Here is a 27,242-nt window from a genome sequence, read left to right as displayed (position 1 = left end):
CCCAGCCACCCACAGCAGCAGCCTGGTGCTTGGTCTTCAGAGGTCCTGCAGCAGGGCTTGGAGCAGCAGGAGCAAGAGCCAGGTTTTGTGGAGTACAGTAAGGAGCTATTGAAGGGAGGTTATGCACTGGGGACAGAAAAACCGGGACCCAGTGCCAGTGGCACTATTATCCAGCTGTATGACTTGAGAAGTCCCGTCCCCCACAGATCTCAGGTTTCTCCACCCATAATGTGACAGAGTGAACTAGAAGATTCCAGAAGTCCCCCTCCAGCTCTGCCCATCTCTGCTGCCCTCTTTGTAAGTTCTCATGAGATCCTGCCCTGCAGCATTGCCCCTGTGCATGTCCCCTGGGAGGGCTGACTCACTGGACATGTGGCTTCTCCTGTCTCCAGGGTGCTGGCGATCAGGGGTGGGGGGAAACATTGTTTTCTCAGCCATCCTGTCCATGTAGTCACCATGGCTACTGCTCCTTGTATGTCCCCTGGGGTAAATTCAGGATGAGTAATTGTCAACAAGTCTGGCTTCAAGTGGCAGGGATCTTCCTCCTCTCCCACCTCCTCACACAGGGTCCAAAAATTCTTTCAATTCCAATTAATGTCTGTCCTTTAAAAGAGAGTCCTTCCTTCCCTCACTTACCAAGTCTCAGAGGCCTTTATCCTCCGCTTCCCACCCAGGAGGCAAAATATGACATGACTTAGCACCAGGCCCGGGTCCCTAGACTTTATCTGCTGCTGAGCCACGTGACTCTGTCCAAGTCATTGAACCTCAGTTCCTTCATCTGTGCAGTGCCTGTTGCTTGGTAGCATCTGGGCACAGTGAACATAGTGTCAGCTGCCTTTATGAAATAATAGTAATAATCCAGGCTCCTGGCTGATGTAATCCAGCTGCCAACATCAGCATATTGATTCTGTCCTGCTTCAGGATGAAGCTTCTGCTCTTCAATAGTAGCCCATCATCTTTCCAGCACCCGCACATGCAAAGGGTGAGACAAGAATTAATTAGTATGCCCCATCATGTCTAGTACACAAGCCTGTTGGTCCCTCCAGCTTAATCCCAGGGCCTGAAGGTTGACTTCAAAATACCCTCTGTAATTTCTCCCTGGGGAAGGTCCAGGCCTCCTAGAAACAGAACTTCCTGCTATTTCATAAGTCCAAAATAGAAATGCCAGAGAGGCCCAGAGACACATCTGTGCTGAAGTAATAAAGTTTAAGCTTCAGGGCCCCAAGCTTTCCTCCAGGGACCTCTGCACCTTAGAAGGGGATTAGGAGGACTATGGGCTCACTGCTTCCCTCTAGTGGCTATTGACTAAACTGCCCCTGGTAGAGGACTAGCTATGCGCAGGATTCAATGGAACCCAGGAATAAAACTGTCCAGGAATTCCTGAAGGAATGCTAGAGAGAGCATGGTGCATCCAAGACTTAAACAATGACCAAAGAGTCTGTTCTCCTGGACCAGACCCCAGCCTGAGCCCAGGCCTGATTCCAATGCCCCACCGCCATCCCTTCTTTCTGTCCCATGTCCTTGTATGTTCCTTTCTGATCGGGCAGTTTCTTTTCAATGGAACAGCTGACCTGATTACCCCGTGGCTAGTGTACATTTATTAATGACCTTTCCCCAAATCTAACAGCCCAAGAGGCCTCTGAGTGGAAGCCATAATCATCCAAATTTCCCAATGCAAAGATGCCTTCTCCAGTGAGCAGCTCCGCAGTCCTAATCAGTTCCTGGGTGGTAATGACCTCGAGGAGTTACAATAATTAACACAAGAATGTTTATGCCATTTGTTTCTCAGATTCCTGGGCTGTGCTGAACAGTAATGAAAATTGTTTTCTCTCCCAAGCATAAAAATGTTCTCGCATCACCTGGTGTGTTCACAGATGTGCTGATTAATTATGGTCCAGAATGTCACAATGACTAAGATCCAGGCCTTGCTCTTGGGCAGTTGGTGTTCCTGGCCCACTCTGGGTCACCACAACCTGGGCTGGGAGCCCAAGATGAGCTCAAGTTTGGCAGGTGGTCTAGCGGTGCCTAGGCACGAAGACGTAATCACAAGACCCTACCAAGGCTCTCAGACTCTGGTGTCCCCCTATGTAAGGTCATTGCTAAATTTAGGCCCTACCAAGCTCTATGGCTGCCTGAGCTGTCCACCTCTGTTCACGAGGCAGGGTTTCTTCTATGTCAGTGAGTTTGCAACCCTCCACACGCTGAATAATGTAGAGGTTGCTGGTATCCACCCAGAGACTTGACCTGCAAGGTGAGTGGAGATCTGTATTCTAATAAAGCATCTCAGATGGTCCAGGTGAAGGTGTCTGCAGACTCCACTAAGAGACATAGCTCATTCAGAGTCAGAACCCAAAACAGAAAATAAATCCACAAATCAAAGAGGTCTCTAACTGTACTTAAGGGCAGGGCCAGTGGAAAAAGAGGGAAAGAGAAAAGATGCAGAGGTATTCCAGAGCTCTTCCCCCATGTCTGCCAGCACCATTCTGCTTCTCTTTATAAAGCAAAGGGGCCAAGAGTAAGGCCCTGGGGCCTCCCTACATAAGTTCAGGTCACAAACTGTGTGACATTATAAAGTTACTTTACTTCTCTGTGCTTTGGCTTCCTTCTCTGTAAAATAGGATAATGAGCATACCTGTAATCTCAAGTGGCTTGGGAGGCTGAGGATTGCAAGTTCGAGACCAACCTCAGCAACTTAGCAAAGCCCTAAGGACTTATTGAGACCCCGTCTCAAAATAAAAAATGTATAAAAGGACTGAGGATGTGGCTCGGTGGTTAAGCATCCCTGGGTTCAATCCCGTTACCAAAACAAATAAATAAAGTAAAATAAAATAGGCTGGTCATAAAAAAAAAAATAGTTACCTTCCAGGGCCACTGTGGGAATTAAATTAGTTAATGTGTGCAAAGTACTAAAGAACAGTGTTCAGAACATAGTAAACACCCTGTGCATGTTAGCTGTTATAATACTGTTTATTTTATATCATAATGAGGCAATAACATTGTATTCACCTCATTAGTTGGAAGATTTAATTTGGAAAGTGAAGGAGCCGCTATGTTCTTAAAGTCTGATAAGTAATGTATTAATCCAACCGATTCTTTAGAGATGGGGAAAGTGAGACCCCAGGGAAAGAACAACCAGTGAGAGTCACATTGTAGATGCAAATAAAAATCAACCCCCAGATCTGTCCGAACCTGGTGCTCAGTGCTCCCCACCCTGCTGCCCCCTACTGGCTCCCTTGGGAAGGCTGCCCACGTTGCTGGCAGGAACCGCTTGTGTCCTTCTCTGCTCTGTCTCAGAAGCAGGAGCAGAGGCTGGACCTCCCCCAGCCTGGCCTCTTCCCTGGAAGCATCCCCCTGCCCCGTCTCCTTTCTCTCCTCACTCCCTTCCATCCCCATTGCCCTTGGCTTCCAACACCAAGCCCATAAAAAAATAAATCCATGCTCTGGAGATGTTTGAAACTTCTGGCTTATTCCAAGGTCTCAGTTTGAAGATTTTCACAGAGCACTCAGATGTTATTAAGTCAGGACTGATTGCTTGTGGGAGGGGCGGTATTCTATTAGCCCTTCTCCAAAAATATCAAAAAGAGGCCAGGAGGAACCCCATTTCTTGCACTGTTCCCCGCACATGGGAGGGGTCAGTACATGTTGGTAGTTCAAGAAAATGATGACAAGAGGCCAGGCCAGGGTCAGGGTACCTTCTCTGGACTCGCAGGCCAGCCTTCAGTCTGGGAGTATGGTGGTCACTCTCCAAAGTGCCCAGAGAGTCCTCCTTATGTTGTTCTCACCCACATTACACCAGGGTTGGTCACATGACTGTGGCCTCTGATTTGGTGGCTCCCTGCTTGCCTGTGCGCTTCGTCCCTTAGAAGTAGGCTCTCCCAGCCCAGCCAAGACTTCAAAAATGGCCGCCCCCACTGACATCCCAGCTGGAACCTCAAGAGACACCCCAGCTAGAAACACCCCGTCCATCTACTTCAGTCCCTGAGCCGCTGAGACTTCGCCCTCAGAGATGTCTATTGTTTCAAGCTGCTAAGTCGTGGCGATTGATGATGCAGTGACAGGAACCGGTGCAGAGGCTAAGAGGGTCTGAGGACTGTGTCCAGCCGCAGAGACACTGTCTGGAGGGAACGCCGGACTCCATTAGCCATCAAGAGGTTGAAAAGAAGAGAGATGATGTCCTCAGATTCATGTGGCCTCGCTATGATCTGATGTGTGAGGGCTTTGACAAAGGACCCAGAGATGAAATCCCAGGGCTGCCCATTGTCTAGTGAGAGACAGATGGATGGGAAACAGGAAATCAAACCCAGTGTAATAAGAGAGGTGAGCGACACCTAGCCAGGCCAGGCAGGGAGGAGCTGGGCAGGGAAGGTGTCTTGGAGATGTGCTTGCTGATCGATGCATGTGCATTCAGTCACTTAGAGGAGACAAAAATGAGGTCATGTCCCCCAAACCAGGAGCCTCCTCTAATTCTACTATTCTTGACACGGGCTGCACATAGCCCCAGTATCCTAAGTGCATCAGAAATAGTGCAGTCAGGGTCTTTGGGGATGCACCTGATATCAATATTTTTAAGTCTTTTGAGAGGACTGTACCTATAGCCAGTTTGAAAGCCACTTCTAACAGAAGACACAGCAGCCCTGCCACACGAGCATGCCCACACACCCACACAGGCATGCAACCACACTATGATTAAGAACTTTCCAAGTGAGCCATGCAACCTGCAAGGGCTTGATGTGTGTAGGGAAGGGAGACCCTGCTGGGGGTTGGGGTGGTCTGGGGATGTTCCTCAGCCCAGCCTTGGGCTCCGTCCCTGTTGGACCCAGCTGGACATGGTTCCTGAGAAAGGGGGCAGACTCTGGATGAGATCAGCAAGTCCAGATGTCAGAGTGGAGTCCAGGACTGTTGTAATCTCAGAAAGGTTCCTGGGAGCCATGGGCAGGGTTAGGTCTGCAGCTGAGCATCCAGTGGCCCCTGCAAAGGAGGCGGACGGTGAGGTCAGACAAGACTCGCAACAGGTGAGGCTTTGCTGGACTAAATGACGGAAGAGAAGAACAGGGCGCCAGACACTGCTCACTGTCCACACTCCGTATCTTACTGATCACTAATAAAATACATCATATTCCTATCTCTACCTGCCAGATTAGATAGCAGGGATGAAAGAGATTAAACCCTCCGTCCTAAGAGTGACACAGGCCATGGAGGAAGGTTAATGCCTGAGCCTTGCTCAAGAGGCCGGGCTGGACTGTCCCTGGCTGCCTTGAGATCTGCTTCTGACAGTCTGCAGCTACCCGGAGGGCCCCAAAGCAGCGAGGCTACTTAGGAAAGACCACTTGCCCACCAGCCGGGTAAGAGAAAGCCTGGCTTCTAAGGCCATGGTGCTGGGGTTGGTGAAGAAGGCCATGAGGTTCCAAGGAAGAAGTCTGGAAGAAGGGACCAAGGACCAGAGGGAGCAGAAGGGGCAAATGGATGCTGGGTGGCCATATAGCTGATCCTGGTGGCTGAGAAGCCAGTGACTTAGGGACCCCGAAAACTGTGCATCAGGAAAGGAAAGGATCTTTTTCTTTTTCTTTTTTTTTTTGGCTTTAAAATCCCAGTTCCCAGCAGCAAGGCCATAAAACTCCCTAAATGATCTATTGTCATGCTGTGGGATCCCAGGCCAAAAAAGAAGGTCCATAATTCTTGGTCATTAGGTAAATGCCCCAGAGAGATCAATAAGGGCAGTACAAAAGTCCAAGGGGGTGGATCCGAAATGCCCAGCATGAAAGAGTCTATCTGTCTTGCCTCCAGTTCCAGAGCAGTGCTTTCCCTCTGTGCCCCCGTCCCTCCCCTCTGCCTGCCCCTAATTCCTCCCACACCCCTGATGCACACAGCTCTGGGGACACACAGACACGGAGATGAGGGTAGGAGATGCAGAGGGAGGATGGGAGATGGCAATGGAGGGACTCGGGCACACAGCGCCGGCAAACGTGTGTTCTGCCGTGGTTTTCATTTCGGTCCACTGGGGCCCTGCTGTGACACACACAGTTGAGTCTCTTGGAACTTTCGATCTCACTTCTCTCATATGAAAATCCTTAGTCAGGAAGAGTTGGTGGTTGGGACTGGAGGAGAGGATGCAGCCAGGAGAAATCAGTGTCCAGTCCCCAGCTACGAAGTAACCTGAGAAAATAGCACACAGTGGGCCTGCGGTTTCCTCTCTCTGCAAATGGGAATGACGCGTACCACAGGAGGTCATGAGGTTCCATGTACTGAGCACCCAGCAGCCTGTCTGGCATAGCAGGGAGGTGTATTAACGGATCTCAATACAGGAGGTCCACAGTCCCCACCCTACATCTGTGATAGTCTCTAAGGTGTACTCTGAGAAGGGGTCTGGAAGGGGCACAGATCTGCCCTGGGCCCATCTCCCCCTCTTTGGGGATGGAAGGAGTGCTGGCCAGACTTCTCACAGGCCAGGCACATTCTCTAAGGGAAGGCAGTCTCCAAACAGCCCTGAGCAGTATGTGACCCTCAGTTACCAACTGAAGTGGGCCCTCCGGGAGGATGCCTCCTTTGGACTTGGGCAAGCACAGGACCTAACATAGGGTACCACAGTGGGGAGGAAGTCCCCTGGGTCACAACCTGGGAAGCAGGTAGAAGCTGAACTGAGGGGGCTCCATGGGGTTCTGTTCCTCTGCGAACTCTCAGTTCCCACCTCTCCAAGTCAGTGAAGGTAGTACAGAAATGCCCAGCTTAGCTGGCACCAGACATCAGCTGGCTTTGACTGTTCACCTCTTCTTTGGAGCCTCTTCATTCTGATTCCAGGCAGCAATATTGATAGGTACTTCATTTTAGAAATTATGAAAAAAAATGTAGATATCTTAACTACTTGGAAATTAAGAAATATGTTCCTAAATAATCCTTGGTTCAAAGAAGAAATAAAAGCAGAAGTCATAAGTTATCAAGAAAGTAACAAAAAGGAGAATACTCCCTGTCAAAACCTATGGGACACAGCTAAAGCTGGGCTCCGAGGACATTTGATAGCCTTCGATGCCTTTATTGTTTTGGTGAAATGCTGAAAATAGTTGCACTAAGTACTCGACTGAAGAAATTCGATTAAAAAATATAAACTAAATTACAAGCAACACAGGGTTTATGAAATAGTGCTATAGAAAATAACAAATGCATTCTCTACAGACTAGTCTTTCTTTGTTCCACAGAAGTTCCATAATCTCAGTAACTTCAACACCTTACGCCACCTCCAGAACTCTCATGCTAAAGTATAGCTAAAAACTGAGGCACTCCATTACTCTAGAGAACTGATTCATAAAACTATTTGATACAATACAAAGAGCACTGGACTGCACAATAGAACACTCAGTTCTGGAACCAATAACATAATTGTTACCCCAGCCATGTCACTTCCCCTCCCTGGTCCTCAGGTTTCCAGTCTGCACAGTTAGAGGCTAGGGCTGCTTGCTAGCACTGAGAGTTGTTGACTGGGCTCTATTTGTGGCCAGAAGTCCTCAGAAAAAAAGATGACTCTCTATGGATACGTATGGATGGACCATCTTCTGAATGACGGTACCAATGAGTGACGGGAACCATCTCAGCAGGCTGGCTATATTAAAGAAGGTTAGCATGAGAAGCAGTGCCAGGTTAGAAGGATAAACCCAGAAACCAAAGGCAGCTTGGAGCTGCTTGGCACTTGTTCCTGGGCTCGAGCAAGCAGGGAGTGGAGACATGAAAGAACCGGTATCCCTTTCTTGACCTTTTTCAAAATCAGGTAGATTCTCCTAGACTCACTCTCCTTCTTTCTTTTTCTCCTTTTATTTTTCCAAATGAATGCTCATTTGTCTTGAAGTTATAACTCCCAAGCTCACTACCAAGTAGGAACAATGATAATAAGTGGAAAGGGGTGTTCCAATCCTCAGTCTTAAGCCCCTAGACCAAGGGCAACAATGTTTGAGAACAGGCTGCACACAGCTGTAACTAGTCAGCTTTGGACCTGGTCCACAGGGAGGCTTCTATCCCTGCTCTTGAATCAAAATAGGGATGCACTCGTGCTTTGCCATTCTTGGAGGCTCTGGCTTCTGGAGGTGGCATTTTAAGAAGGCTTCCTGGCTACAAAGTCCTTCTCCCTCAGCACAGACAGCAACTGTGGCTTGCCCTGGTGTTGATCAGGCTGAGCCCCTGGAACCACTGTGCACCACGGGGTCGGGAGCCCTAGGTGAGCTTGCACATGGGGCCTCTGGCTCCTATGGTTTAAATTCTCCAGATCCACTAATTGCTAGCTGAAATCTACAGATTTCTTTTCTTTCTTTCTTTCTTTCTTTCTTTCTTTCTTTTTTCTTTTTTGGTGAGTATGAGCTTTGAGGAGAGGGTGCTCCTTCACACCTACTACATGCAGAAGATTCACATCCTACAGAATCTGAGACCTGTGAAAAGTTTGGGTCTTAATCCCAACTCTATCAGAAGTCCAGAAAAGGCTTTAAGGAGGGGCTGCCAAGATCAGACTTGGGTTTTTCAAAGACCATCTTAACTGTGGGATGGAATTGGAGGGCAGGAGGGTGGGAGATGAGAGCCCAGGTTAGAGGGCTATTGCAGACAGTGAGGACCTCTGTTGGGCTGTGGGGATTTAGACAAGGATGAAGGGGACACATCACGGAGGTGGGATCACGAGAGCTTGGCTTTGATGGGCTAGGGATCATATGGAATAGAGAGATATGGAAGCTGACCCTCCCTTTCCAGGTTCAGGCAAGAGGATGGTGGCATTTATTGAATCAAAGAATAACGGAGAAGAGCAAGGAGGAGGGAGGTTTGGGTAGGCAGCTTCCAGTAAAGGATGGATCTGTTATTTGAAGACTCTGCTTGCTGATTTGGCTTCTCCTGGCCCTGCTTTTGCACGGAGGTCAGAAGCAGGCTGAGGGCTGGTGTTCCAAAGCCCTGGAGTCTCAAAACTGCAGTGGACTTGGATGGAGCAGTGGGGTGGGGACCTCACACCCCCCTAATTGAACAGGTCAGAGGACATGGTCGTTTGAAAACATATGTTATCTACACTAATGTAAATCTGTATGTGAAAAACCACCATGATTACCGTCCATCATAATACAGAGACCTAACAAGGGTGGAAAAGCCTGAATCAGAACCTCGTTCACCAGGGAGGGCACATGACCCCCCAGGGCAGGCTGGGTCTCAGTCTCAGAGAGCAGGGTGACATATTCATGGACAGGGAATGAGTGCTCAAAAGGCCTGAAGCAGGGACTGTAGTCTCAGAAGCTTCTAGAAGCAGAAGAAATGAATGAGTCCGGGGTGATATACAGCAACGATGGGGATGAGTAGTGGCCACCTGTCTGAAGGGAACAGTCACTGCCTGGTCCCAGCACAAGCTTCCAGTGTGGACACGAGCTTGGTGTGAGCAGGCCTGATGCTCTTTCAAGAGAACTTAGGAATCCAGAACTGTCCATGAAATCTACCATTTTTTTTTAATGCTGATCACTATAAAAAGATGGGTGATCATTAGAAAGATAAATCAGTCTAGGAATCAAATTTCATTCACAAGTTATAATCAGTCCTCAAGGTCATCAGTTAGGGATCTCTTCTCTAGCCCAACCCAGGTACATGTGTGAGAAAACTCAGATTCAGAGACAGGACTGGGGAACCTAAGGTCACACAACAGTTTCCGGGCAAAGCCCAGACTCAAACAGACTCCCTACCCACTACTCTCTACTACACTGTCACCGCCCTGCGGAGATCTGTGTAAAGAGAAAGGACTGGAACTTTTGCATAACCTTACTACAAGAATATCTATGATGTAGCTAAAATTTCCCCAACCCTTCATTTTACGCAGAAAGAGAAGGAATGCAGGAATAAAAACAGGTTGTGCTTCACCATGCAGACTTGAGGCTAGGGCAGAACCCAGGCCTCGGGGCTCCCAATCTAGCTCTGCTCTCCCAGGTTCCTCAAACACTCAAAGCACTCCCTGGGCGAGGGCTATATTCAGCTTGCAGTGAATTGCTGAAATATTCTGTTCCTAAGCATATGGACAATCCAAATTACAGTCCCCGGGACCAGGCCCCTAAACAGCATCACCTTAAATCTTCTCTCTGTGGGGGCCTGACTCACCAGCCCAGTGCTGCATGTCTCTTCTCTGATGAATGATAAACATGTCTGCAGCAGGCACAGAGCCCGCCAGCCAGCCAGCTCTGATTTGTCTGCTAATTGGAGCAGGGGCAAAGCTGGCATGATGTCATTGTGTAGATGGGGAGGAAGATGGGGACCTAAGAATCCAGGACACCAGACACAGGTCTGCTGCTTAGGAGCCCGATGACCTTGAAGCAGAGGTCACTCAAGTTCTCGGAAGCCTCGCTTGCTCACATGTGAAATGGGAATCCTGCCCCATCAATCTTGCCAATGCCCCCAGTCAGAAGGGGGGATGGAACTGGAGGCAGAGGAAATCTGATACCCTGACTTCACATCTTTAGAGCTACTATAATCCCCCAAGGCACAACCCCAGTCATCTGTGTCCTGCAGCCATGCCCTACCTATACCTTACTGGTCTGTACGCTAAAGTCTAAAGTCCGTTCTAGGCATGTGGGCTCTGGCACCTGCAAACCTAACTGTCCTGCTTCTGTGCCTCCCTTCCCCTTCCTCCCTCTCTCGATAGGAGCAGCTGACATTTATTGAGCACCTGCTCTGCGCCAGGCCTTGTGCTCAGCAAAGGAGGGAGGGACATGGAGAAGGGGAGCAAAGGGAGAAGGGGAAAGGAGGAGAAAGGGGGAGGGATGGAAAGAGGAGTGGAGGGAGGAGATGGAGCCGGGAGGGAGCCAAAGGGAGGAGGGAAGGAGAAATAAATGTGTGCGTGCATTTATTTAGTGAGTGAGTGGTGTGAACGCCAGCCAGCCAACTGTGGCCCTCTGATTTAGAGCCACATCTGGACCATGGCCTATTTTTGTTTTTAGACATTCCTGGACTAAAAAAAGAATTTTACATTTTTAAAGCATTGCAGAAGGAGGAAGAGAAGAAGGAGGAGGAGGAGGAGGAAGAGGAGGAAGAGGAGGAGGGGAGGGGAGGGAATGAGGAGGAGGAAGGAACATCTGACAGAATATGCGTGTCCCAAGTCCTAAAATGCTTACTGTAGGGCCTTATACAGAAACTTGGCATCCTCTGAGGCGTACTCCAAGGGATGAGTCTGAGATTCTGGGTAGGAAATCAGAAAGCATCAGCCTTAGGAGCTTAAACCCATGGGCTTAGTCACCTCCCCAGATGCAAACCGCCAGAGTAATGATTCATAGTGAGCTGCTGGTAAGAATCATCTGGGGCCACCCCTCCGCCTCACTATGGGGTTTGTGGGGCCTCTCTAAGAGGAAGGTCTAAATTTACAAAGCAGCCAATGGAAGATAAACAGAAATTAATCCATTTAATAATCAGTAGCCAGGCTTTGAACCTGGACCTCCAAAAGAGTTTACTTTAGGAGGTAACACAAGGATTTAGGAGGTCCTGCCTGTCCATCATGAGGTCATGTTGTCTGACCCTTTGAGGAATTCTTATAAAACAGTCCAGAAAAAGGAGGAATGGAGAGTCGGGCATTAGGGGGGAGACCCCAACCCACTAGGGAAGAAGAAATCAAATGTAACAGGCCTTGACTCTCAATCCTGAATGGTCTGCCCACTTAGACCCCGTTTCTTCCTTTGCTCTAACTTACTAAAGTTGAACTCTGACAGGAAAGACCACACTGTTGAGCTGGTGTGCTGAATGCACATTTCCTCAAACCAGGAACCACAATAGCTAAATGCATGCATTCATTGACTACCCACCACATGGAGGGAACAGGTGAGGTGCTTTGATTATGTACAGTCTCTCCAAGATGGACATCAACACTCCCCTGTTATCGTCTGGGCATGCAGTGTCCCCCAAAAGTTCATGGGTAAGACAATGTAGGAATGTCCAGAGGTGAAGTGGTTATGAGAATGGTAACCTAGTCAGTGGATTAATCCATTTAATAATCTATAGTCACTTGACTGGATGAATGGGTGGTAACCATAAGTAAGTAGGTAGGACCTGGCTGCAGGAAGTAGGTCCCTAGGGGTGTGCCCTTGGGGATTATGTTAGTCCTGGATCTTGGGAGCTCTCTTTGCTTTCTTGGCACCATGTCCTGAGCTGCTTTCCTCCTCCATGTCCTTTCAACAGGATATTCTGTCTCAACTTGAGCTCAGAGCAAAGGACTGAACTTCTAAAATAGTGAGCCACAATAAACGTTGCCTCCTCCAAGTTGTTCTTCTTGGCTCCACTGGTCACAGCAATATAGAGCTGACCAACCAGCACAACCCATTTTACATATGAGAAAATCAAGGCTCAGAGGCATTAATGAGCTTATCCAAAAACATAGTTATAAAGTGGCAGAAACAATAAACTCTGGCTTATTGGCTCCAAAGTCTGATACTTTCCATAATGTTCCACTATAGTTTTTATGCATGCACACTCATGCATACACAATTAGTGTAGATCAAAGGAATTCATATTTATTTATTGATATCTGGGACAGACTCCAGGATCAAAGTCTCTCTTTCTCTCTCTCTCTCTCTCTTTCTCTCTCTCTCTCACACACACACACACACACACACACACACACACACACACTGTCATGCACACACCCACATATCCTAATGACTTAGTTTTCTTTGCATCCTCAGTTCTATCCTTTACTTCTAGAACTGAGACCCTGGATCCTGCCCTGACCCCAGACTTTGTGGATAAAAAACCTTCATATTCATCTCCATTTCATCAAAAACCTGTCGGTCATATATTATATGCAGAGATAAAGAAAACACAATATCTTTTGCAAGAAGCTTGAAGTCTGGTGAGGAGGTAGAGAAACAAACTACCTAAAAATAATAATTAAAAAATACAAGGAATTGTATTTTATTATTGTATTGTATTATATCAGGAATTGTCAGAGCTGCTAGCCCTGTGGCTAGAGTAGCCAGGCTTTAAACCTGGATCTCCAAAAGAGTTTCTTTTAGGAGGTAACACAAGGATTTAGGATGCCAGAGTTGAAGGAGAGAAGGGTAGTGGGTGACCTCCACTGGTAGGCTGGAAGGCTAGTTAGATTTGAGCTTTTCAATTCATTTGGGAAGAAATAAGCTGCATCTGAGGAAGCAGCAGGAAGCAGATCACTGAGGGTCTTTGCAACATTGAGGAGTTTGTGCTTTGTGCTAATGAAGATGGGAACTATCATCATTTAAAGGGTTTAGATAGGAAGTGATATGGCCAGACTGTGAGCTTGAAAGATTTTGCAGCATCGTGTGGGGATGGGTTGAGAATGCAAAGAGCTCAGTTTGCACAGATCCAGCAACAAATGATAATGTTTAAAGGGAGAAAAAAAAAAATGGCCAAGAAAGAAATTTAACTGCAAGCTCATTGGTGGCCTCAGCAGATCTTGGTGTCTATTGGGTGACAGAGGTGCAGGAGAGGGGGCGTCTAGTTAACCCTGCCAGTCCTGGATGGCATTCCTTCTCCCCGATGGCTGGAGTCTTGTCTCTCCTCTCTCTGCCACCGTCAGTGTGCTGACCCTCTCAAATATCAGTGCAACCGCCCCTCTGGGATGATAGATACCTGCCTGAGACTTCTGCAGACGTGCCCCGTCTACCATATTGAATGACCTCATGTGCTATCACCAAACCCAAATTCTCCAATCCCCATTAAGTGTCCTCTCTGGATAGACCTACGTGGCCCTGAGCAGGCCCCTTTCCTGAGCTCCATCCACCCTGCTCCATCTTGCTTCAGCCTCTTCCCTTAGTGGAGCCACATCTTGCAGAAGTTCTGACACAGCCAACTCCACCCTCCACCCCCTGTATCCCCACACAAAGCCGGAAGAGAAGGCTAAGATGGTAGATTCAAGCTCTCTTGACAGCTAGGAACAATGGAGCTGAACCAACAAGATGAAATTTAGCAGAGATAAATGTCAAGATCTACATATTGAGCCCAGGAATCAATCACAGGGACACAATGGGGAGAGCTGATTTGCAGTAATGATAAGGAAACATCCAGGAGGAGTGGCTGAGTTTCTGGCCAATAGCTGAACAGTACCCAAGAATATGAGGCAGCAGCTGGATAAAACAAACAAACAAAAAAAAGTACTAGCACAGTTCAAGGCGGAATCGATTGTAGAGTGTCCAGGTAAAGACAGGTAGAGCCATTTGACAGGTAGACAGGGCTGTTTAAACTCCAGCTAAAGCACAGGTCTCACAATGGCACTGCCATCCATAGGAATGCCCAGGACAGCAGAGGGAGGAGAGGAGTATGTATGCCCAGGACATCAGAGGGAGGAGAGAAGCAATTATGAAAAAGGGAGAGGGGATGCAGAGATGGTTGCCAGGAGGTGGTACTCCATTCATGTAAACATCCATTATTACCATTTTCCTCTTTCTTTAGTTGCTCAGTTCCTAAGGGATTAGCCTGAGACCCCAATCTGCTATTTAGAAGGCACAAATATCCTCTCCCAAGCTCCCTGGGCATTCCCTTCACTGGCCCCTCTCCCACTGGTCCTGATGAGGGAGGGGGAAGGTCGTGGGGCTGGTGGGTCTGCCACGGTATCCTCCTCTGTCAGCCTCTCTGATTTCTCTCTTCATCTCTCATCCTCATCCTGGAATGTGGGATTGGGAGGTCCTCAGGACTGAACATTCTACTGTAACCTTGAAGAAATTGGGGCTCAGAAAAGGATGGTGACTTTCTCAAGGTCACAGAGCTCTTCAGTGGCAGAGCTGGGTTAGAGCTATAGTCAGTCCAGTCCTTTCCTGAAAGCCTTCCGGTCTCCTTCCTCCTAACTCAATTACTCACTGACCTCCAAGAGGTGCTGATGAAGAAGAAAAAGAAGGGGGATGGGAGGGCAGGGGAGGCAGGGGAGGAAGAGGAGGTGGTAGAGGAGGCAGAGGAGGAGGAGGTGGCGGAGGAGGAGGAGGAAGAGGTGGAGGAAGAGGTGCAGGAGGAGGTGGAGGAGGAGGTGAGGAGGAGATGCAGGAGGAGGAGGAGTAGGAGAAGGTGAAGGAGGAGGAGGAAGTAGAGGAGGCAGAGGAGGAGCAAAAGGAGGAGAAGGTGGAGGAGGTGGTGCAGGAAGAGGTGCAGGAGGAGGAGGAGGAGGTGCAGGAGGAGGTGCAGGAGAGGAGGAAGAGGTGGAAAAGGAGATGCAGGAGGAGGAGGAGGAGGAAGTAGAGGAGGCAGAGGAGGAGCAAAAGGAGGAGGGAGTGGAGGAGGAGATACAGGAGAAGGAGGAGGAGGTAGAGGAGGCAGAGGAGGACCAAAAGGAGTAGAAGGAGGCAGAAGAGGATCAAAAGGAGGACCAAGAGGAGGAGGAGGAGGAGGATGAGGAGGAAGAGGAGGAGGAGGAGGAAGAATAGGAGGAGGAGCAGGAGGAGGAGGAGGAGCAGGAGGAGGCAGCAGCCATGGCAAATGTGTAGACTCCTGGGGCCAGCAGTAGAGCACACAAGATCAAGAGAAGGACTGACCCAAGGGTTCTGTCTTTTATCAACAGTGTTGCTTTTGTTGCCTGAGTGAAGAATCCAACACCTTGGCCAATGTTCCTGGGGAACCCTGGCTTCCAGGAAAAGCCTCTGATCCACCCACTCACTGCTGCCTGTAGAATGAGATAGGACCAGCCTGGGCTTGGGAGAAGCTGAACCTTCCGTGGGGTGATTCCCAGCAGCACAGCGGCAGCGGCAGCGGCCCGAGGCCAGGTATTAAATGGAGGTGAAGTTTGGCCTTTAATGACCTCACTTATCATCTCATCTCAATTTTTGATTTCAAAATGCCAGGGGTTAAGTCATCACCATCACCGGTGCTGTCTCCTCCCCAGCCCCCTCCCACGCACAGCACAAACAGTCCCCTGTCCTGTGCCTCCTCGGCACTTCCAATTACCTGGCAAGGTTGACTGTGGGAAGCCGAGGCCCTGGAGGCTTCGGGGCTTGCTGAGCTCAAGCTGGGTCCCCCGCCCCGCCACTCCCTGCTGACTCAGAAGGTCTTATTGGTTTGGCTTCCTCAAGAAAGCAGTATTTCTTCAATGTATCTTCCTTGGGTTATAAAGTAAGTCCATAGCTGTGGTGCAATTTTCCATTTTAACAATTCTAGGGTGAGAGAGACTCACTTCAGATCTACAAAATAACAAGAGTGACGTGTAGGACCTCGAACACAAGCAGACAGAAAGTTGATCTGCAGTGACTTTACTTGTAGGGCCAGGGAACGAAAAAAAAATCATAGAAGGAATTTAAGAATTTAGGTTAGCCCATTTTAAAGATGTGAGTACTACAACCTTGGGAGGAAAACAGAGTTGATGCCCTGGGAACAGACAGCTAGCTGTTCAGTGACATGGTTGGGATTCTAACTTGGCTCCCTGAGCTCCCGCCATACTGTGAGCCAGGATCCTGGTCCTTGCAGGCCATGGACTCCAAGTACTCAGGAACCTGTCAGCTACAACCGGCCATTCTCCAGGAAGTCCTGAAGAGCCAGGCAATTGTCTTTGCCCTCTATCTGAAGTTTGGAAATCATCTGTGTCCCAAATTAGCGGACAACTCTGCTGGGTCTTGAGGTGACTCTGTCACTTATACGCATACCCCAGAGATCCACGAAAAGCTGGGCATCTAATGGTTCCGCCCCTGCCCAGATGTCCAGGGAGCCTGGGATGACTGTGTCCCCCTGATAACCCAGCTCCCTCTCTGGAATGACCCTTCCTTGTTCTTGCCCCCACACCAGTGCTCAGGCATGAGGACCTGTGCTCTAACACCCTCTTTTGTTTGGATTTTTGTGTCCACATAATGTCACCTCCCTGTCCCTTGAAGTCATGGCCCTTTCTCCTCTTTGAACATGCCCACTCTTTTCATCTGCGAGGGGGTCAGCCTCTGCTCCAGAGACTCCTCCTCTGGCCTCCCTCATCAGCTCAGCCAGACACGGCCATTGAACAGGTGAGCACTCAGGCCCAGTCTTGCCTGGTGTTGACTTTCCTGTCCTTGGGTCTCTGAGCTTATCCCCAATGCCACCACTATGCAGATGCCTGCCCCTTTAAACACAGGCTCTGAGGGAGTCATTGTTTAGGGTGGCCCTTGAGAAAAAGGGAGGCCAATGAATTTGGAGAGCACTGGGTGAAACAGCATAGCACCCCTTAGTTGGACCTCCAGAGCCCCTACTTGGTGATACACACAATGTGCCTTCCAAGCAAGTAATTTTGAACAGTGTCTCCAACACAGATTTGACCTTGCTAAAGGACCAAAGTTTTCTTGAAATACATTTTAGGAGACACTTAGTAACCTCTCCCCGGGCACTAACACGGACAATTTTTGGCACTGCCATTTATTTGCTATGTGAACTTCAGGTAAGACACTTTCCTTCTCCGAGCCTTAGTTTCTTTATGTACAAAAATCAACAAGGTAGGGGTTGGGCAAAATGGTCCCAGGAGGCCCCCTCTGGCATTGACATTTTCCAATTGCTGCATCAGGGTTTTCTGACATGGCTGCATTCTGGTGTTTGGGCAGCAGAAATACTATAGATTGAGAACAGCGTGGACCTAGCAAGGCTCAAGTATAATGAGAAACCATGGGTAGCTTAGTGAGTGGCAGGGAGAACTTTTTGGTGTGGAAAATTATATTTATTTAAATCACATCATGAGGCCCGAGAGCCTACTGAATTCCCAAGGATTGATAGTGGCTTGTGGGTCAGTGTCAGACCAGACCTGCTGTACCAGGTTGAAATCTCTTTTTTTTTTTTAATTTTTTTTAAATTAAGCTATATAAATCAAAATTCTTCCTAGTACAAGTTAAAAAAAAAAAAAACAAAACTACTCAAACTGGCTTCAGTTCCAAGTGAGTTTGTTGGTTCATGTGACTCATCGTGTAGAGGTAGGAAATCTCTGGGCATGGCTGAGTTCAAGTGTGCAAACACCATAATGGTGCCCAGTGCCTTCCTCCCTGCCTCCTCTCTGTGGCCATCACTCTCAGAATGGCTCTTCCTCATGGTGACAAAAATGGCGGCAGCAGCAGCAGTCCCAACTCCAGGTGCAATCCAACAGGAGGCAGCCACATGTGCCACAGGTGGCAACTATAAGAATGGTTAAATGTCACTGTGCTGGGACCAGCTGAGAGCTCCTGCCCATCCCAGAACCCATCAGTAGCACCACCTGTATGCCTTTCCCAGGGTTGCTGGGGAAAACATACCGCGGTCTGGGTAGTTTAAGATGCAATTGGTCTCACGGTTCTGGAGACTGATAGTCCAAGATCAAGGTGTCAGGAGGTCCTTCTGAGGGATGGAGGAAGACCCTGCTCCATTCCACTCTCCCTGGTGTGTAGACACACCACCCCTGTCTCCACCATGCCATTCTCCCTGGGCCTGTGTGTCTGTCCTTCATAAAGTATCTTTCATAAGGCCCAGTGCTATTGGATGAGGGGCCTGCCCTACTCCAGTATAACCCTATTACCCAATAACATCACTCTCTGAGGTACAGTGGGGTAGGACTTCACCCAGGGAGTTCTGGGGGCGGGGCTCCATTTAACCCATGACAGGTGGAGAATAGGTTTTGCTCATTGGTTTTTACATGAATCTCGAGCTTCATCCAGGAGCTTGTCTCCGAAGTCCCTTCTGGACCACAAGGACCAAGAGTAGACAAGAGGTGGTGAGCCCCACCCGGGTCCCCAAAGGAGAGGAAAAGGGGCCGTGGCTGAAAGAAGGCACTGTGGACATGGGATAGACAAACCACACGTGCCCACTGCCTCTTTTGACTTGGGGTTTTAACCACTGCAGCCCAAAATGGCCTCAGCAACATACCTGCCCTTCCCTTCTCCCCCATTCCTAGTCCTCCAGGTAGTTCTCTGAGCAAGGATTCCATTAAACCATGTACTTACTTTGGTTGGGATTTATTTCCTGCTGGGAACACTGGTTCCCCACTTCTCTGCCTAATGCACCCCTTGTACATCCTCTAGAACCCTGTCCAAAATTGCCCCCTGCATAACTTCACTCTATGATGTTGGAGGAGCCTCCATTCCAGCACTTCCCATACTGCTGTTCCCTTTTTCATGGACCGTGAGCCCAGCAAGGGCTGGTTCTGTCCTTTGTGCTCCTAGCCCAGAGCATAGCTCAGCACCTGAACCAGGGCGCAAGCTCCGTGAGCCTCTGCCTGAGTAGCTCCATGCAGCCAAGCCTGGCCCTCCCCACTTTTCCCCTGGGCCACTTCTTTCCATGAACACACTTGTCCAGTCCTGGCCTCACTACTCTCCTCTCGCCCAGGGCAGTGCTTCCCGACAGGCCTCGCTGACTCCTAAATTGTTTCTCTGGGCATCGCACATCACTCCCCCAAGAGCCTCCGAACCCCTCCCAGGTCCCCTGCCAGCTGCAGCCAGGCTGCCCACTGGGTTTGCCCCTGCCTGGTTCTGAACTGGTTTGATGGGCAGCTCCCTGGGGACAACACCACCTGTGCTGCTGAGTCCTCTCAGACTCACAACCCGCGTGGCATTGTGACATGAGAGTCTCCTGTGCAGATCACATGAGCTCAACAGAGAAGAACATGCATTGACACTGGGGTTCAATGATTCTGAGTACATTCCTTGTCTCTGTGCCTCAGTTTCCTCATCTGAACAATGGGAGTGATTCAGTCCCCTAAAGGAGCAGAAGTGCTTTGAGGACCAAAGTCCTTCTGCTCACATTGCTCTCTGTCTCCCTCTGAACCATGGCCCCTGCTCAGTGAGAACTGTTTGTTGGACATAACCCTCCCAAGGAGCTTTCGTGACAGCCCCTTACTCCAGAGGATTGATTATCGAGTGTCTTTAGTTCAGAGACTGCTGGAAGACCCTGTAGGGAAATCAGGGGCCTGTGCCCGACCTTAGAGGGATTTCTCTAGCTGTGTGCCCTTGAGCCAGTGAAAAGGGCATTGGAGATCCTTCACTCGGGCTGTGGTGAGGCTGAGTGGATTGCGATTTGAGAACTGTGCTACAGGCCATGCAGGGTAGCCCCAGCCTGACTGTTTGTGTTCACTCCCCTGTCCCTGAGGCCAGACGGGCTCCTTGGAAGGGGAGCAGAGAGCATTTTTAGATAAGAGTCAGGCTCTTTTGTGGGCTTTCTGCTACTTCAGGGCACTAAGGAATCTCAGCAAAGTCTGTTCTCCCTGATTGTTTTCCAAGCCTGTCCTTAGAGGTCCTTCAAACATCCCTTCAGGGCCCTTTCTGTGACCTCCTATTCTTGAAAAAAATAAAAAAAAAATGAGAAAAACAAGTTGTATCAAGAAAATTGCCTGCTATTTATATGTCCCAAGGTGACCCCCACATGGAATAAGTTAAAGGGGACAGCTGGTCGAAAGAAGCCTTTGGGCTCTTTCTCCAAGTGTCCATCTGCGTTTCCTTGGGGTGAGGGACGTCCTGACCAAGAATCAGAGTGAGAACAGTTTAGGGAAGGCCCAAGAGGTAGTTCATTCATTCGTTCATTCATTCATTCATTCACTCAGCATATATTTAGAGTGTCCATGTGGGCCACACAGAGTGCTGGGGACACAGTGGGAACACACAGACAAGGTTCCACTTCCAGGAAGCTCATAGGCTCTCAAGAGAAGCAACATGTTTAAAAATCCACAATAACTATATCCTCATCTGCAACTCCCCCATCCTAAACCCACGCATGAAGCTGTTTGAAAGGTGAGGACATTTGAATTTTCAGGGGATGCTTGGGAATTGCTAGTCATCAAGTGTCTGAACTGTGACATTAGGTGTGGGCTGAGCCCTGATGCATATCAGGGTGAGAATTAAAAACATGGCCTGATTCCTATCCTCATGAGCAACTTGTTCACCAAGGGAGGCAGACTGCAGTCAGCCAGGGGCCCTGGCTGAGGTCAACAGGGGAACTGTGGAATTGTGGAGAAGCTCAGGTGAGGCAAGGAAAAATGTTCCCAGAGAAAAATGTTCTCGGAGCTGACATCTGCCATCCTGTTCTCTTTGTCTCCACATCCAGGAGTCTGGTCCAAGCCCTCTTCCTGTCCTTCCTAGACCTGTCTCCTGCTTTATATCTTTCCTCCTTTCCTGCCCTTGGTCTAATCTCCACGATGCTGCCAGCCAAGTCCTTGCAGAGCCAATCAGGTGGAGTCACAGAAGGGTCTAAAGTTCTACAAGTTGTGACTGATGCTTGTAGGAGGAGACCAGAATGTTTCTGGAATCGGACCCTGTGCAGATTCCATTCTGTGGTTCCATTCATGACCTCAGTCTCCCCCACTTTCTGCCCTCAACAGCTGACTTTGAGCTCCTTAAACATTCCCTTCCTATTTAGGGCCTCTGGACATCCCATTCTTGGCACCTGGAATCTTGCTTTCTGAATCAGTTCAGCTAATTCATCCCGATAATTCTGCTCAGTGTTACCTTCTCAGGGGTGGCCTTGCTTTCTGGTCCCTAAGACTGGGCAGGGAGACTATGCTCCACTGTCACTTGGCATTCTGGGTGTCTCCATCATAGCTCTCACTAAAATTTACATAACAGATTTCTGGGCTCCCCCATGACACTGTTAACTTCCTGAGAACAGGGACCAGATATGTCCCCTCTAGGCCAGAGCTAGAATCTTGATTTTCCATAAATAATAATAATAATAATAATAATAATAACAATAATAATAATAATATGAAAGTTGACCATGGCAATTGTATGTGGCTTCTCTGCCAGGAACCAGGACCCAGAATTCATATAGTCTGTGCTATTCTGATCGGGGCCCAAGAAAGAGCAGCAAGCTGGGATTATCTACTCTGGGTATCCATCAAAGTCCTTGGCAGTTTTCAAAAGTATGGATCTAAAGACAGGCTTAGAACTGGGGTGCAGTGAGCGAGCCCAGCACCTAATGCACCAAATTTAAGAAGACACTCATTCTCAAGTACAGACCTTGCTCTTGGATGACCACAACAGGGGATACCTTCTTAAACTTTGCACCCTGAGCACCTCATTGCCTCACCCAGTGTGTCCAGAGACTACAGCCTCATTTAAGAAGTCTTTAATTCAGTCCTCCTTTCCAGAAGGTTCAGAGAACCACTTGGCTAGAAAACTTCCAAGAAAACAAGAATGGAGAGACCTGGGGAAACAATAGGTCAAGGCCTCCTGGACTAGGACCAGATAGGGAGACATTCTAGGAGTGATCAGGCCATGCCCTGGACACAGGATATGATTCATTTTCTATCTCCACATCTGATCCACAGAGCTAAAGGAAACTAGCCTGTTAACTAGGGAGAAAAGTTTCACCAAAACAAACCTGGGTGCAGAACAATGATAGTGGGCAGAAGGGGCTGTCTGGTAAGATAATATTTTTGCAGGTCTGTTTCCAGGAAAATCCTGCCCCACCCAGCTTTAAGCCCCGCCCACATTGCTCCTACCTCAGCATGAACTGGTGTTTCCAATCCAATGTCTTCCCCATGAATAGCACAGCACACACACCAGTTGCATGCTGCTTCTCAGCCCAAGGTTTTTCTTCATGGCATTAGCTGCTATTCTTTGTTCCCTTCTTATGACCCTACCCCTGAGCACAGCCCAATACACCTAATTTCCCTGACTCATCACAATGGCCATGTGAAGAAGGTCTTGTCAGCCTCCTCTCACGTGGAAGGAAATAGGGGCTTGGGAAGAAAGTGACTTCACACAACGCCACTGTCTCTGAGTGTGCAGAATCATCAGGCCTCACCCCACACTCTCCATCACAGCGGGCCACATTCCAGCCTTGGAATGAATTGGAGGAGTCAGCGATTAACAGGTACCCTTCAGAAGTCACTCTGCCTCCAGGGATGAAAGGGAAATTAAGCATGAGGAAAGACAGGGCCAAGCCCTTCTTACTGATTCCAAACTAGGCAGGTGCTCAAAGGCTGGTATTGGCATTTCTCAGATCTCCAAAACCGTTGACTTGGGCTCTGGGCTCCGGGGCCAGCTAGGGGAAGGCAGCAGGTGTCCAGTGAGTGAGAGGATTGCTGGATGAGGAACCAGAAAGCTCGTTCCTAGCCCCAGCTCTCCATTCCCCTGGCCTGACCATGGGAAGGATCCCCACAAATCTTTTCCTTCAGAGTCTCAGTTTCCCAAACTGAGATTACAAGAGAAAAATTAAACCAGGTTATAAGTGTCTCCACCTAAAGCAGGAAAGTCTTTTTTCTAGTATTTTCTAGAGGGGATAGTCAGAGGTGACAGCAGAGCATTGGATAGGGTCCATTTGCGTCATTGTTGATACTAATGAGAAGGGCAATCCTCAATCCTAGAGCCACTGTCTTCCTTGAGTTTTCTGGGCTCTGGATTTGGTTGGCCTAGAAGTGTTTACCTAAGGGAAACCTAATCCAGAAAGGAGGCTGGAGACAACCATTTGTGGGATGGTGGCAGGTCCCCAGCAAGGCAGGGCAGACCCAATCCTGGGCCCTCCCCGGACACAGAGCTAACATGGAAATTTTACCACCGATTGAGAAAAGGACCTTAAAAGAGAGGAGAAAATGGAAGAGGAATCAAAGCCGGTGAGAGAAAAAAAACAGAGGAAAGTGAGAAAGAGAAAAATGAGAGAATGTAGGGAAAGAGAGTTAAAGGAGAAAGGAAAAGCTACGGAGGCTGCTGAGTGTCAAAAAGCATCAAGCCTCTTTCCTGGTTGTGCTTTAGTTCTGCAAGAAGGGGGAAAGCAACAGGGGAAAAGGTGTCCCCAGATCACTCTCTATTATAATTTCCTACAGTCGCCTTATCACAAAATAAAATGCTTAAAGTGAAAGTTATCAGGGAACTGTGTTTTTCCATGCATGGCAAGAACAATAAGAAGTTCAAAGAAGACTCTGTTGCCCTTTGAGAATGTAGAGCCCAGGGCAAATCAGGGTGAAGACAAAGCCATTGCAAGGTAAGCCCAGCCTTGGGTATGGCTGGGCCCAGCATGCACCTATTTGTTGACTGGACTCAGTGACCACACATTTCCCAAAATGCTCTACTATGCATTTATGCCTATGATGTGCTTGTTTAAAGAAGGCAGTGACTACTAAATTAGCAGACTGTTTTGTATTTCTGTAACTGCTCATTTGGAAAACTGGGTCGATGATGGCTCTGACATGAAAAGCCTAAGGTTCTGAAGAGATTCCAGCTGCCTGGGACTAGAATCCTCTGAAGCACAGAGAGTGGGGCTGCAGGGGGACCCTTGACCCACATCCACACAGGCCACTTGTGGGGTGAGAAGGACACCAGGCTGTTATCTGGGCAGCTCTGCCCCCTTCCACAAACCAACTACCCTCTCCTGAAATAGGTGACAATTAATGCAAAGGGGCTGCAGGAATTTTGCTGCCACTTGTATAATATGTGTCCAGACAATGCAGACAGATGTGCATCAGAGGCCCCGGGACCTCCCTCACCAGCAAGCTCAAGTCCAAGGCCCACATTCCCCAGAATCCTTCCCAAGAAAACCATGAAGAAAAGCTTCTGGGACTCAATGCATTCTGAGGATCCTGACATCTCTGATGGGTCTCCTCATTCTCATTTCATAGGTGAAGAGAGTGAGGCTAAATACCTAGAGGAAGGCATCACACCTAGTATGTGGCTGTGCCAGGACTCACCACACAATCTACCAAATGGGAACAATGTGGCAGTTCCCTCCTGGAATTGCTGTGCAGGTTGAATGAGTTCCAGGATATAAAGCACTCGAGGCAAATGCACACTTCATACATGTTACTGTTACATTATCAGCATTGCAATTCCAAGCAAGGCCCTCTTTGGTCAAGAGACCCACTACTAATGGCAAACACTAAATGGTTAAAGGAATTGGAAACACTTAGGTTGCAAGAAGAAGATGACAGGGAGGCAGGATCTTAGTCCTTAAATATCCAAAAAGCTTCTACAAAAATATTGTTCAGACTTGCTCAGCCCTTTCCTGAAAAGCAAAATTAGGACCAATAGCAGAAAATAAATGGTATGAGATTTAAACATTTTTAAAGAACAAACATTTCTAATGCACTATATTGTGCTCCATAGCAGAGGAGGGTCACCATGACAGAGATGCTGGAGGGGGTGAAGCATCAGACGGGGACATTTTAGCCTCTAGTTTTCAGCCAGGCTTCCCAAAGGGAAGTGTCTATTGGTCAGCAGGAGGGGTGAAATCTTTTGGCCAGCAGCACTAAGCCACTAGGGTTTGGCCTCTCAGAATAATTCAGCTTCTTCCAGGATCCAAATTACTGTGTCGATGAAAGTAATTTCATATGTTCCTAATGCCACAATTAAAGAAACTCATTGGCAAGCAGTGTTCAGCAGAAATCCATTTTTAGAGTTTTTCCTTTTTTATTAGTCGTTTGTCCATAGAAATAGTCTATGCAGGCAGTAAATCAGAAGCTAATATGCAGAAAGTGTCTGAGAAGCCAGAGGATGTAGAAAAAAATGGAAATGAATTGTAGGCTGGGACAACAGTAAGGCCAAATGTGGAGATTCACAAATCCTCTAGACAAGCAATCCTTGGGTCTGGCCATCCAGCATGGTGCTAGATCCAAGAGGAGGGGTCATGTGACGGATCACTCCCTTCCCCATGACTGTGGGTATATTGTCCCATGAAGCCCTCTGGGGTGGTTCATTAACAGATCTATTCTGGTTGCTTTTGGTGCCTTTGAGGATATGAAAGCTGCAAATGAGAGATGAGTATGGAAACAAAAGAATACAGAACTGTTTCATAGAGTGGGGTTGGCAGAGGAGGACTAAAAGCACGGAAGAGGAATCCAAACCGAAATCAGGGAGGAAGGGAAATGAGGGAGATGCAAGGGCAGTAAAGGCCCCGGATAAAGAACCAACTCCAGTGAACTAAGCAAGAAGGTTCCTTAGAACAGAATTCCAAAAAGATTCTGGGTCCAGGTGGAGATATCAGTTGTCCAAGGGTGAAGAAGTTTCATTCTCAAAGTAGAACCAAGGTGAACAAATACAATAGGGACAGAATTTTGACCCTCCCTGGCAACCATGCCCGATGATTTGACTTAAGACTCCATGTGGGAATTTGTCCTAGGGAAATAATTCAGCACATGGGTCAAATATCAGCTTTACAGATTGTGCAGATGAGAAAATATGTCTAACCACATGAGATACACTGAGTTAAAGTCAAGATCACTCAACAGGACATGGCAGAGCCATTAATTATCATAACCAACAAGATTATCCAGTTTTACTGTCTCTAAATCAAGCATTAGCAAGTTGCTTTTGCAAAAAGTCAGGTAATAACTACTTTTACCTTTGCAGGCCATATCATCTCCATTTCAAAAACCCAATTCTGTCGTACATGATGACATGTAAATGAATGGGCATGACGGTGTGCCAATAAAACTTTGTTTAAAAAAATAGATAGTAGGTCAGATTTGTTGTTTGTAAATGAAAAGAGCCATAATCAAAAATTATATAGTCATTGTGAATGCAGCAAATGGTCCAGAAAGAAATATTCAAACAAAGAATGGGTAGCGGAGGTGGGATAGGGGAATTAAGATGGGATCACTTTATTATTTCAAGGGAAAGCCAGAAACTCTGTGGACACTTAATTAAGGACTAACACAGACCCTCCAAAAATGGAGCATGCTTGGGCCCAAATTCTCATATACCAAACTTGGCACCGTCCTAGGGTATTCTTAGTGAATGATTGGTAAGTGAAATTCCAGAAGGCTGAACTTCACAGTGTTTTGTCAACCTTGGCCAGAAGTTTGACCTACCAGGTCATTTTTGTCTACAGGTGAAGCAAAATCCAATTTTAGCAGAAGCCTGTGTCTAAAGCATTGTCTCTTTCAGCTGAGGAGATGTCCTGGGCTCTGGGTGCTGGGAAACCATGGCAGCTCTAGAGCCAATGAGCTGACTTATGTGGAGGCTCAGGTCATGGACTTCAACAAAGATGTCCAAGGAGGTGACAGGGTAAGAAGGCAGAAGGGGCAGAGCAGAGGATCTTCTGGTTTGGGACCTTGGCTTCAGGATCAAAGAGACCTGGCCTTGACTCCTGGCACCTCTGCTGACCAGTTATGGACCTTTGAGACACATCTTTTCACTTTTTAAGCCTCAGTTTCTATGTGTGTATGATGGGGATACTGATACCCACCCCAAAGGGTTGTCGTTGGCATTAAATGAAATTGCATGTATAAAGTTCTCAGCACAGTATCTGACTCATAGGAAGCTTTAGTAACATGGTTTTTGGTAAAATGGGGCAGAGGCAGAGTTCAGAGACATGGAGTGAACCACACCAACCAAGGTGCCCACACCCCACGTCAGCCAGGATGACAACCTTGCAGCTTTCCCCTCTGAGCCACTGGGCCATCAGGAATG

This window comes from Ictidomys tridecemlineatus, unplaced genomic scaffold, assembly GCF_052094955.1.
Source record: "Ictidomys tridecemlineatus isolate mIctTri1 unplaced genomic scaffold, mIctTri1.hap1 Scaffold_157, whole genome shotgun sequence".
NCBI classification, from domain to species: domain Eukaryota; kingdom Metazoa; phylum Chordata; class Mammalia; order Rodentia; family Sciuridae; genus Ictidomys; species Ictidomys tridecemlineatus.
This window is presented reverse-complemented; position numbering follows the sequence as displayed.